The following is a 13715-nucleotide window of genomic DNA, read 5'->3' as shown; positions in this document are numbered from 1 at the left end:
GATTGGGAGTTTAAAAGAAGAGCAGGGTTTTTCCTTTCCTTGGGCTTATGTCCTGTGGGGATGTCTCTAGATCTTCAAATAAGTCCCTCCAAGGGAGAAAAACTCTAGCACTTACAACATGCAACCTCAGTGCCTGGGGACTCTGTGTCACCTCATGTTGAAAGTATTTGGTGAACTATGCAGATCACGAAGATTGGGTAATAAAAATCCACCACCATCCAACCAGGGAAATCTATTACTCACCTCTTCTATTAATAGAGTTAGAACTTCGATTTCACACTGCAAAAAGCTCAGATTTATTTTGCTTACTTGAATCTCAAAGCTTGAGTGGTCTCCGATTTGGGAAATGTAAATTCTGCTTCCCTTTAAACTAAATAATAGTTCTATTTATAACACTTGTCATAGACTTTCTATACCTTTTCTGCATATAAAATGCTGTAATACATATACCTACTCTAATGTTTCTAGTAGGCTATGTTTAGCACACTGATTTATTAGAAAATAGGAAAAAAGAACCATGTTCACCTGAGGGTGGGGGGAGGTGTTGGGGAACTGCTGCCCATTCCACCCACTTATAAATGAGAGGTGAAAATCCATCCTGTTCATTTATCAATTCACACGGAGCCTTTTTTGTTGTTGAGCTGTTTGATTTGATAGCAGAAACGTGCTGAGGGTTTTGTTTTAAGACAATTCCATTTCTCAGGATGCCTCCTACCTTTTGTGTATCTATCATTTAGAAAAACGGTGAATAGAAGCTCAAGCAGCTAATAGCCAATTCCAGTTCCCATTTTTATCTGTGGAAGACAGTGTCTTGTTAAAATGGTAACAGCTAAATGCAAAACTAACCTAACCAACCATTGGGTGGCACTGTTGCTCCACTGAGTTCTTGGTTAAAGACCATTTCTCTTATACTAAAAAAAAAAAGAAAAGAAATGAAGCTTGATTGCACCTTAAAGAAAGCATTATTTAAATAAGACAATTGACTTTCCTCTTCTTCTTTGATTCTTTTTGTCCATTAAGCCACCTTTTGACCCAGGAATGAAAGGTAGGTTTCAATTCAAATACCAGTATCAAACATTTGATGGATGCTACCTAGAAACTTGTGTTGAGAAGGATTCTGATGCTATATTCAGGCCAATGGGGAGAATATTATAGGTTGATTAACAGTGTTTGCTGTGGGCAAAGAATTTTGGAACAATGACATACTTGCCACTCTTACTTGAGCCTACATTTTGAACTCTACATACTGAGAACTCACGATAAGAATAAATTCTGTACTACTATTGGGACCAGTTACAGAAAATATGAGTGGAATATTAAAAAATGTTAGAGTAGTGACAGGTGATATGTTGAGAGCCAGAACATTGGAGCATATTGTTCATCCTTGATAATGTGTAGATGGTCTGAATTGTAAGTGTCCTCTTTTCTTGGTTCCTCTAATCTAGCCAAAGTTTTAAAAACTGTGGGAAAATGGTGTCATTACAAGAAGGTTAATAGTTTTTGGCTGGCTGGTGCTAGAGAGTGGATACCAAAAAAAGATGTCATTTTCCCAGTATCAGAAGCCCAGACTATGTATTCATCTTAAAGTTTAAAAAATGCTGCGTTTATTTGATTTCAGCTATATTATGTCTTTAAGATTTACCATGAAAGAAACTATGACTGCCACATATGTATGATTCTGTGAGACATTAAACTTTCCTCTACCAACCACCCCCCAATCCTATAATACTCTTTGATACTGAGGTATGCACTGAATGCAGTAGTGTTTTCTGTGATGATGAAAGTGATCTTTTTTCTGCTGTCCAATAAGGTAATCACTAGCTACATGTGGCAAAGAACACTTGAAATATGGCTAGTGTGATTGAAGATCTGGATTTTTACTTTTTATGAAATTTTAATTAATATAAATGTAAATGCAAAAAACCAAATGTGGCTGCTTGCTGTTGTATTGGACAGTGAAGCTTTAGCCATTGCAGAAGTTATGAATATTGGGGTTTGAAGAATATACAGCCTATTAAACCAGGGGGCTATCATGTAAGCACAGTAATGCTTGACAAGGATAGTTAAAGATCATTAAGTTTTCACTATTTATATGGCCCTGTTCTGAAAATTTTACATATTTAATCTTCCCAACAACATGTGAAAGTTTTTATCCCCATTTTATAGATGAAGACACTTATAACAAAGTGGTAAGCACTAAAATACGGATAGGTCTCTGTCTGGGATATGTTGCCCCTTCACATTGGCTGATAATTTGGTTTCCTTTCCAACAAATATTGTTTAAATGTGTATTCTTGTTTTATTTTAATTTAGAAAGAGGTTTTTTTTTAACTTTTTTAAAAAAAATTTTATTTATTTATGATAGTCACACACACAGAGAGAGAGAGGCAGAGACATAGGCAGAGGGAGAAGCAGGCTCCATGCACCCGGAGCCTGACGTGGGATTCGATCCCGGGTCTCCAGGATTGCGCCCTGGGCCAAAGGCAGGCGCTAAACCGCTGTGCCACCCAGGGATCCCTAGAAAGGGGTTTGAGTTTATGGTTGGACGAGGCAGAGAAGGATGGCCTTGGTGTCCCAGACCCCACTCCATAAATAAGAATCCTCCTTAGAAAGCAAAGTGATGGCAGGTATATTCCTTTGGAGCCCCACCATCCTCTCTCCCCTGTTAAGTAGCTTATTGAAGTACTCCTTCTAACTAAACAAATTTCTTTTCTGGGAGGTTTTCTGGCAAACACAATTTCCTCCAATTTACTACATTTGCAATGTGTTCTAACATGTTATATATATCAGTGTCCTGGGTAATCATCAGTACCTGACTCAGGGGAGTGCATAGCTAAGGTTCTTCTGTACCCAGAGGGTGTCAGAGTTTTACTTGATGGCAGGAAATTTGTGAAGACTTCTGTGGTATACAGAATAATCCCTTCCTCCCCAAAGATGTTCATGTTCTAATTCCCAGGACCCATGAATATATTACTATATATTGCAAAAGGAGCGTTGCATGTGTGATTAAGTTAAAGATTTTTGAGATGGGAAGTTTAGTCTGGTTTACATTGGGTGGGCCTGATATAATAGAAAAGTACTTTATAAAACAGAGGCAGAGATCACAGAGGAGAAGGCAATGTAATGATGGAAGAGAAAGAGATGAGAAGATGTACCTTCGTGGCTTTTAAGATGGTAGAAAGTGCTAAGAGACAAAGAATGTGTGTGGTATCAAAAAGCTAGAAAAAGAGAGGAAAGGGATTCTTCTCTAGAGTCTGCAGACCAGTTCTGGACTTCTCACTTTTAGAACTGTGAGGTAATAAATTTCTATTGTTTTAAGTAATTTTCTGCAGCAGTATTAGGGAACTAATGCAGCTTCTTAGAGAGAGTGACTTTTGAACAATTCTAAAGATCAACGAACATTGTCAGAGAAAAGAAGGATGTTCCAGTCAGAGAAATCAGCAAGTTCAAAGGCACAAAGCTCCAAAAAAGCATTCAGTGCATTGGAACAGTGTACATCTCAGGTAGCCTAAGGCTTAGATGTGTTTCAGGGAAATAAGAGGCAGAGCTCTGGTGTCGTTCCCAGAACTCTGTGGTAAAGAAAAGGGACATTTCTGGTTTCAGTACTAATCACTAGCATTATGAGACCAATACCAGTGCCATGCTCTCCTCTTTTGGACCACACATGGACCTCTGGAGTCCCCTGTGGTTTTGCTCCATGTATTTCTCTAGCCACAGAGATCAAGAAAAAAAATCCATAAATATTTGCCACAGGATGAAGGATTCAGAATAAAGGTCACCATTAAAGAATGCAAATGAAGCATGAAGCCTATTGTTCAAACAAGATTATCTCTTATTTGTATCTGAGTTGGTGATATGATTTATACAAATTAGGTGGCAAATTTGGGCCTTGTAAGAGTTGTTCAGTGGCTCTGCTCGATGTGATTCTTCTCTAAGGTCCAGGGAGTAAAGTTGTCTCAGGATTAGAGAATTATTTATTTTTACTGCCTGGAATATATACTGTCACAGTTGATCATTTAAACTTTCATGGAACTCAAGTGCTGATGTGAGTATTTAAGATCTTAATAGCAAAAGTAAAAAGAATATTTACATAGTTCATAAAAGGATACCCTGTGCTTCTTTGTGCATTTTACAGCTCCTCATCACAGGGCAGAGTAGATTCCATGATGCACTAAGTTTTATATTATCTCTGACTTGTACCACAGTCAAATGACCACCCTGGCTTTAAAACTTCTTGAAGCAAATCATCCATTGCCACTGATACTAAGATGAAATTTCTTCCTTAAATTTCAATATATACCCCAAATATTATGCAAATTGAAAAATACCCCTGTCAAAAAACTGTCAGATAACACTTCTCATTCCCAAGGACTATTTGTAAGCATATAGAAACATCCAGAAAGAAGTAATAAATTGTTCTAGTACACTGTTCTGGCAGCCATTAATAAATCAATATGAAGGGGAGTTCTGAAGGGCAAAATGTTGCTGTCGGTGGGTGTCCGATTTAATTTTTCTCTAAATTAATATTTCGAATATGATAAGTGAGCTGGCAGGAACAGATTTCATGATTAATTCTATGGAGTCAAAAATGCTTTGATGGCACTTTAATAGCAGCTCTACTGATCTAAAAGTGCCTGAAATGGGCTCACGTGGGCAAGCTCACAAATTGCATGATAATGTGGATCCCACCCAAGGAGGAGATTTACTTTTTATTTTCAAATCTCTGGCATACCTTGGGATAGATATGTTTCATCATCCAAGCAGAGACATTTTTATAGCATTGTGAGCCATGGCTGAATGATACATGTGGTATGAGTGAGCAAAAAGTGCCATTAGAACTCTTCTGTAAGCCCTGCCTCCCTGAAGCCACATAAATCAGCTTAAGGTGGAGTCATTGCTTCCCTGAAAATAGGGTTTCTATAATAAAAATATTCTATTTCAAAAAGTCCAGTGAGATACATACAACTTGAACTCACGAATGAGAAACAAGAACAGAACCCGAGTGCTTACTTTAGGGTCAACACTGACATGTGATTGTTGCTAGCATGATAGGCCTATGTTTACATGAACTGGAGGCTACTACTGAAATTCTGTATTTGTTAAGTTTATTGAGGGTATCAAGAATTTTTGCAAAATGGTGCAGTGTTAAGGATATAGGTGACAGAGGACCTACACTCCTGGAGCTTGTATTCCAGCTTGTGAAGCAGATATATTAGCACACCATATACAGAAGTGCTGAATGTAGAATTGAGCAGAGTGCTTTGGAATCATATGGGAGAACAGAATTAGCTCTGTCTGTGGCTTCTATGTTTTATCTCAGTCTTAAAGAATGAATAAAACTGTGATGGGGTTATACCTGTGTTTTAAGCAGAGAGAATAGAAATGAAATTCATAAAGGTGTAAAAATTCTTGGCATATTTGGAAGGTGGTAGGTAGTTCAGCATGATGAGAGCACAGGAGTTGAGAAGAAGAAAGGAGGCAAGACTGGAAACTTAGTTTCAAGTCAGTGAAGGGTTTTGAATGTGATGTTAAAGTGAGCCATCTTCCTGGGCAGTGGAGATTCACAAATGGGTTTTTAAGAAGGTAGGATCATAATACACACTTCAGAAAGTTACTATGGAGGCTTTAATTATGTTAGGGATACTGTTGGAGAAATCTGAGACTTGTTATTAATCCAAATTTCTGCTGTGAACAACTGATTAGAAGTCCCATTACCTAACATAACTGCAAGGGGTGCCTATGTGGTTCATTCGGTTAAGCTAAGCATCCAATTCTTGATTTTGGCTCAGGTCATTGGTTTCAGAGTCATGACATTGAGCCCCATATTAGGCAGTGGGGGAGGGGGGAAGTGTGGGGAATCTGGGCTCAGAGAGGGGTCTACTTGAGATTCCTTCTCTCCCTCTGTGCCTCGGCCCCTGGCTCTGTCTCTCTCTCAAATAAAAAAACAAGAATAAATCTTAAAAAAATATTACTGGAAGAGTAAATTTGTGGGGAAGGTGATAAGTTTCACCTTAGGCTAATTGTAATTTATGGGCTTATAGGACATTAGAGGGACCTCAGAGTTCATTAGATATGTAGATATATTGATATGAGGCTCAGATAAAAAATTTTGGTTGTAGACATAAGTTGGAGATCAGCAGCATGAGTGAGATCATGTAGGTGGAGGGTCTAGAGTGGGAAGAGAAGAGACCTTTGTCTTAATCCTTGAAGAATATCAACATTTAGAGATGAGCTGGAGAAGAAAAGATTCAAAAACAGAAGGAAAAGAAAAGTGAGAGACTGTTTCAGAAAATAAGAGGTCTGCAGTATCAAATATTATCTAGAAGTAAAGTATGGAAAGGACTAAAAAAAGTCTATTAGAATTAACTGTAATGGGAGTGAGGTGGCATATCCATAAAAATTTAGTAGAAGTCTAATCTGGAGTATAATAAGTAAAAGAAAGTGCAAGAGTTGAAGAAATTGTGAGTATAGACAACTTTTTAAAGATTATGTTTATTATTTTTAATTTTCTTGAGAATTTTGTTACGTTTTAGTTTAAAATAGTTTTGACTAGAATACTAAATATTTGGAGATTTGCATTTATATTTGAGAACTTTGATGCAAACCTAGATGATAGCCTTTTATAATGTGAAATGTCACCAGCATATCGGTTATCAGTAGTTCAAGCTCTGAATTTTACTTTCAAAAGAATATTTGTTCCACAGGGAACACCTCCCTATAGGTACCCAAGAACTTATATTACAGTTTTCTTTCATTAAGTTCCAAGTAGATCACAACCAACACCAAATAAATGATTTGTTGTTGAAGTGTGCGTCTTGAGGGTCCCAATGTAGAGACATGTCTTGGGCCTTGAACTAATTTTTATGAGAATGTGTTCATTCTATATGAGTGAATAAAAATGTTGAGAAAAATGATAAATCAATTCCTTTCCTTAGATTATTTTAAATATAGGCTAAACTTTTGAAGTTAGAGGTGTATTTGATCATTCATATCTTACAAATGCCACAGCAAGCATGAAGGAAGAACATTCCCATATCTACTGCTCTTTCAAGAAATCTATGTACTGTTTAATTTATATGATGGTTTGGCAAATTTGGGCAAATCTAGTCTTATTACATCTTTTTTTTTTTTTTTTTGTAGGGAGAAAAAAAGAAAAATTAATAGCTTTGATTAGGTCACTCTCACTTCGTTTTCTTTCAGTTTGCTGATTTACTTGTTACCTTTTCCTTTCTTTGCCCTTGCTATTTCAGAGCACACAACAGTGATTTTTAAAGATTATTTATTATGCATTGGCATTAAACTTTCACTATTAATATTCATTGAGATCCTTGAAACTTGATTAGTTAATTAAGTTAAAAATATTTGTGTGAGAAGCCTTTGTTCACCCTTTTGTTTAATATTCTTCATATATATATATGTATATATATATAGTATCATTCACTCAATTTTTCACTCTTTTCTCAAGAACTCCCAACAAATTATTACCTAACAATCTGTATTTTTGGTTTCACTTCCATTTCTAAGCTGTCTGGCTACAAATCTAAGTTTGTGTGTGAATTAACAAGTAAGAGAAATGTCCAGAATCATATGAATGAATCTCTTATTGTTAGTTTTAGATGTAACAAAAGTTGAATCTAAAGATGAAAATTGTTTTTAAACTGTTCACTCAAATTGGTCTTGCTGCTTGATGTTTACCTGCCTGGGATGCAGGTAATGTAGGGTGCATTCCTATTTTTCTAAGTCATTTTGATAACTGAAATCCCTCTATCCAAACTGGATAAGTTCAAATGTTGTCTGTAAGATACTAAATCTAGCTGCTTCTGTCTGGCCATTGATGACACAGAATCCTAGTTTCTTCAGTTTCCCAGAGTTTTCAGACTTGTAGATATTGATTTCTTTTGAATAGGCCCCCAAGAGACTGAAGTGTCAAACCAGAATGCTGGTTTATTAATTTACTTTTGGAAATGGAACCATCACAAGGTCCAGATAGCGTTCTGATTTAGCATTTTCTCCCAATTAGGACTTGAAATATCAGGATGGTCTTCACAGTCACCCCCAAAAATCACACGAAAAATTGCATGTATACATGTGCGCTTTCTTTTTTTCCCTTGTGGAGTGGGCCAGAGCTTTCTTTAAATCCTGAAGTCAAAAACCCATAAAATAGGTGACTGCAAGTGAAAACAAGTTCTTCAAGGATTTCTTGACAAGCCTAGAATCAGGAAAAAGGAAGATAGAAAAGGTAAATGTTTAATGATTCTGACATCATAAGGTGCACCTTCCAGGGTAGACAGGACCACTCTGCCTGGCAAGGAATCCTTTTCCCTCAACAGGTTTCCATGTATACATTCCCAAGTGTTTGGTTTTGAGATATATCTTCTTTAAGGTTTACATGACTGTTCAAGCTCTCTTTTGTTCCAAAGTCTCTCTTGACATACTTTGTCATCTTCAATCCAGTTATATTCAATTTTTGTAAGCCTGAGAACCCGTCAGTGTCTTAAAGGTGATGTTATTAGTTGATTTATTGAATATTGACTCTATACTTTCAATTTCAGAAGACAACCTTTCTTGTTTTACTTCTGCAATTTAACAGAATTAGAAGAAGCCAAATCATCATAATATCGAGATACAGGCAGTATGAATATCAAGAGTTTTATTATTACTTTGAATTATGAGGCAGTCCTTTTGAGATTAATTTGTTCACAAAGGAAGAAAAAGGACAGCTTTGATCAACTCTTTTTCTCATTTTGAATTTATTTATCCAACTGTACCTAAAACAGTACAGTTGTCAATTTTAATTGTTTTTAAAATGTTCTTTCTTGGGGTGCTTGGGTGGCTGAGTTAGTTAAGCATCTGTTTCTTCATTTTGCCTCAGTCATCATCACATGGTTCATGAGATTGAGCCTTAAATTGGGCTCTGCACTCAGCAAGGAGTCTGCTTGGGATTCTCTTTCCCTCTATCCCTTCCCCTGCTCCCTCTCTCTCTCTAAAATAAATGTATAAATCTTAAAAAAAAAAAAAAGAAAAGCAAAATATCCTTCCTTTAACTGAAATTCAGCTCCAGGAGGCACAGATATATTCCCCAAGAAAATCAACCCAAGGAGGTCGACACTAAGACACATTATAATTAAAATAACAAAAAGCAGTGACGAAGAAAGAATTTAAAAAGCAGCAAGAGGGGGATCCCTGGGTGGCTCAGTGATTTAGCACCTGCCTTTGGCCCAGGGCATGATCCTGGAGTCCTAGGATTGAGCCCCATATCAGGCTCCCTGCATGGAGCCTGCTTCTCTCTCTGCCTGTGTCTCTGCCTCTTTCTCCCCTCTCTCTGTGTGTCTCTCATGAATAAATAAATAATATTTAAAATAAATAAATAAATAAATAAATAAATAAATAAATAAATAAAAGCAGCAAGAGATAAAACAGTTACATACAAGAGAAACCTCATAAAGCTATCAGCAGATTTTTTAACAGAAATTTTGCAGGCTAGATGGGAGTGGCAGGATAACTAAGTGCTGAAAGGGAAAAATCTGCAGCCAAGGATATTCTATTGAGCAAGGCTATTATTCAGAATAGGAGGAGAAATAAAGAGTTTCCCAGACACACAAAAGTTAAGGGAGTTCATAACCACTAAACTAGCCCTGCAAGAAATGTTAAAGGCCACTCTAAGTGGAAGGAAATATCCTAAGTAAGAAAAATAGGAAGCGCAAAAGTGATAAAAATAAATGTATCTGTAAAAATCAGTCAAGAAACTCACAAAAGAATGTAGAGTATGATACCACATACCTAAAATGGGAGGAGGAGAGGAATAAAGAATGGGTTCAAACCTCAGATGTTTGAACATATTCATAAGATGTTATATACATAACCTAATGGTAATCACAAATCAAAAAACAGTAATAAAAATGCAAAAAATAAAGAAAAAAATCTAATATATCACTAAAGAAAGCCACTTTATGGTGAGAGAAGAGAGCAAGTGCAGAATGGAGAAGATCCACACAAACTCCAAACAAATAACAAAATGGCAATAAGTACATACTATCAATAATTATTTTATTTTTTATTTTTTATTTATTTGACAGAGAGAGCACACAAGCAGGGGGAGTGGCAGCAGAGGGAAAGGGAGAAGGAGGTTCCCCACTGAGCAGGATCCCCATGAGGGGCTTGATCCCAGGATCTTGAGATCATGCCCTGAGGCAAAGGCAGACACTTAACCAACTGGCTGCCCAGGTGCCCCTATCAATAATTACTTTGAAGGTAAAATGGACTAAATGCTCCAGTCGAAAGACATATGGTGACAGAATGGATTTAGAAAAAGAAAAAGACCCATCTATATGCTGCCAACAAGAGACTCATTTCAGACCTATGAGCTATGCAAATTGAAAGCTAGGGGATAGAGAAACATTTATTATACAAATAAATGTGAAAAGAAGGCTGGAGTAGCAATACTTAGTATCAGACAAAATAGACTTTAAAACAAAAGCTGTAACAAGAAACAGACACTATATAATCATTAAGGGGACAATGCATAAGAAGACATAACAAATATTGTAGCTATTATAAATATTTATGCACCTAATATGGGAGTACTCAAATGTATAAAACAGTTAATAGCAAATGTAACAAACTTAAAGGAACTAATCAATAATAATACAATAATAGTAGAGGACTTTAACACACCACTTACATCAATGGACTGATCATTTGAATAGGACATGAAAGAGGAAACAGTGCTTTTATTTATTTTTTAAAAATATTTTATTTATTTATTCATGAGAGAGAGAGAGAGAGAAAGAGAGGCAGAGACATAGGCAGAGAGAGAGAAGCAGGCTCCATGCAGGAAGCCTGATGTGGGACTTGATCCTGTGACTCTAGGATCATGCCCTGAGCCAAAGGCAGACACTCAACCACTGAGCAACTCAGGCAACTCAAAATGGTGCCTTTAAATGACACTAGACCAGATGGATTTAATAGATATATTCATAACAATTTAATCCTAAAACAACAGAATATACATTCTTTTCAAGTGCACATGGAACTTTCTCCAGAATACATTGCATTTTAGGTCACAAAACTAGTATCAACAATTTCAAAAAGATCGAATTTATACCATGCATCTTTTCTGACCACAGTGCAATGAAACTAGAAATCACCCACAAGAAAAAAATCTGGAAAGAACACAGCTACATGGAAGTTAAGTAACATGCTACTAAACAATGAATGGGTAAGCCAAGAAATCAAAGTGGAAATTAAAATACATGGAGACAAATGAAAATAAAAACAACAATCCAAAATATTTGGGATGCAGCAAAAGTAGTTCTAAGAGGAAGGATTATAGCAAGATGGGCCTACCTCAAGAAGCAAGAAAAATCTCAAGTAAACAACTTAATCTTATGCCTAAAGGAACTAGGAAAAAAACAGATAAAACCCCCAAACTAGCAGAAGGAAGGAAATAATAGAGATTAGAACAGAAAATTATATAGAAACTGAAAAAAAGGTAATAGAATAGATTAATGAAACCAGGAGCTGCTTCTTTGAAAAGGTCAACAAAATTGATAAACTTCTAGCCAGACTCATCCAAAAATTATATACCAACAAACTAGACAACAGACAGGAAAGAATAAATTCCTAGAAACATATAACATCCCTAAACTGAAGCAGGAAAAAATAGAAAAATTTGAAATTGAAAATTGAAAAATAGAAAATTTGAACAGACTGATTACCAGCAACAAAATTTAATCAGTAATCAAAAACTCCCAATAAACTTCACAGGCAAATTCTACCAAACATTTAAAATAGAGTTAATATCTATTCTTTTCAAAATACTCCAAAAAATAGAAGAAAAGAAATTTCCAAATTTATTCCATGAGACTAACATTACCCTGATTCCCAAATCAGATAAAGATGATACCAAAAAAAAAAAAAAAAAAAAGAGTTACAGGCCAATATCTCTGATGAAAATAGATGTTAAAACCCTCAACAAAATTTTGCAAACTGAACTCAGCAATACAGTAAAAAGAATCATTCATCATGATCAAGTGGGTTTATTCCTGGGATGCAAGGTTGATTCAATATTCACGAATCAATTGTTATACATTAATAAGGAAAGGATAAAAACCATACAATCATTTTAATAAATACAGAAAAAGTATTTGACAAAGTACAACATCCATTCATGATAAAAACCCTCAACAAAAATAGGTTTAGAAGGAACATACCTCAATATAATAAAAGCCATAAATGAAAAACCTACAACTAACATCATACTCAATGGAAAAAACTGAAAGCTTTTCCCCTATGGTCGGGAACAAGACAAAGATTTCCATTCTTATTGCTTTTATTCAACATGATACTAGAATCAGACAGTGATAAAGAATTCCTTAAATTGGTAATGAAGAAGTAAAACTGTCACTATTTGCAGATGAGACGATATTCTATATAGAAAACTGGAAAGACTCCACCAAAATATTATTAGAACTGATAAATGAATTCAGTAAGATTGCAAGATACAAAATCAATGTATTGAAATGTGTGGCATTCCTAAACACTGATAGTGAAGGAGCAGAAAGAGAAATTAAGAAAGTCTCATTTACAATTGCACCAAAACCATAAAATACCTAGGAGTAAACTTAACCAAAGAGATGAAAGATCTGTACTCTGAAAACTATAAAATACTTATGAAAGAAATTCAAGATGGACACAAAGAATTGAAAAGACACTTCATGCTCATGGATTAGAAGAAAAATGCCATACTAGAAAAAGCAATCTCCAGATTTAACGCAATCACTGTCAGCATACCAACAGTATTTTTCTGCAGGGCTAAAACAAACAATCCTAAAATTTGTATGAAACCACAAAAGCCCCTGGTACAAAGCAATCTTGAAAAAGAAAAATAAAACTGGATGTATCACAGTTCCAGATTTCAGGTTATATTACAAAGCATTAGTAATTGAAACAGTATGGTACTGGCATACAAATACACACACAGATCAATGGAATAGAACAGAAAACCCGGAAATAAACTCACAATTACATGATCAATTAACCTTCTACCATGGAAGAATGAATATGTAATCGGAAAAGGGTAGGGCCTACAAAAAGGTATTGGGAAAACTCGACAGTAACATGCAAAAGAATGAAACTGGACCACTTTCTTTCACCATACACAAAAATAAATTCACAACAGATTAAAGACAGTAAAAAACCATTAAAATCCTAGAAGAGGACACAGGCAGTATTCTCTCTTGACATCAGCTATGGTAACATTTTTCTAGTTATGTCTCCTGAGGCAAAGAAGACAAAAGCAAAAATAAACTATAGGTATTTAAAATAAAAAGCTCTGCACAACAAAAGAAACAATCAACAAAACTAAAACACAAACTACTGAATGGGAGTAGATATTTGCAAATGACATATCAAATAAAGAGATAGTATCCAAAATATTTAAAGAACATAAAATTCAACACCCAAAAAAACAAACGATCCAATTAAAAATAGGCAGAAGATATGAAGAGACATTTTTTCGAAGAAGACATCTGGAAGAAGATGTCCAACATGAAAAGATGCTCAATATCACTAATTACCAGGGAAATGCATTTCAAAGCTACAATGAGATACCACTGTACACCTGTTAGAATGGCTAAAATCAACAACACAAGAAACAACAAGTGTTGCGGAGGAAGTGGAGAAAAAGGAACCCTCTTGCACTGTTGGTGGCAATG

Source organism: Canis aureus, chromosome 4 (genome assembly GCF_053574225.1).
Source record: "Canis aureus isolate CA01 chromosome 4, VMU_Caureus_v.1.0, whole genome shotgun sequence".
In the NCBI taxonomy this organism is placed as follows: domain Eukaryota; kingdom Metazoa; phylum Chordata; class Mammalia; order Carnivora; family Canidae; genus Canis; species Canis aureus.
This window is presented reverse-complemented; position numbering follows the sequence as displayed.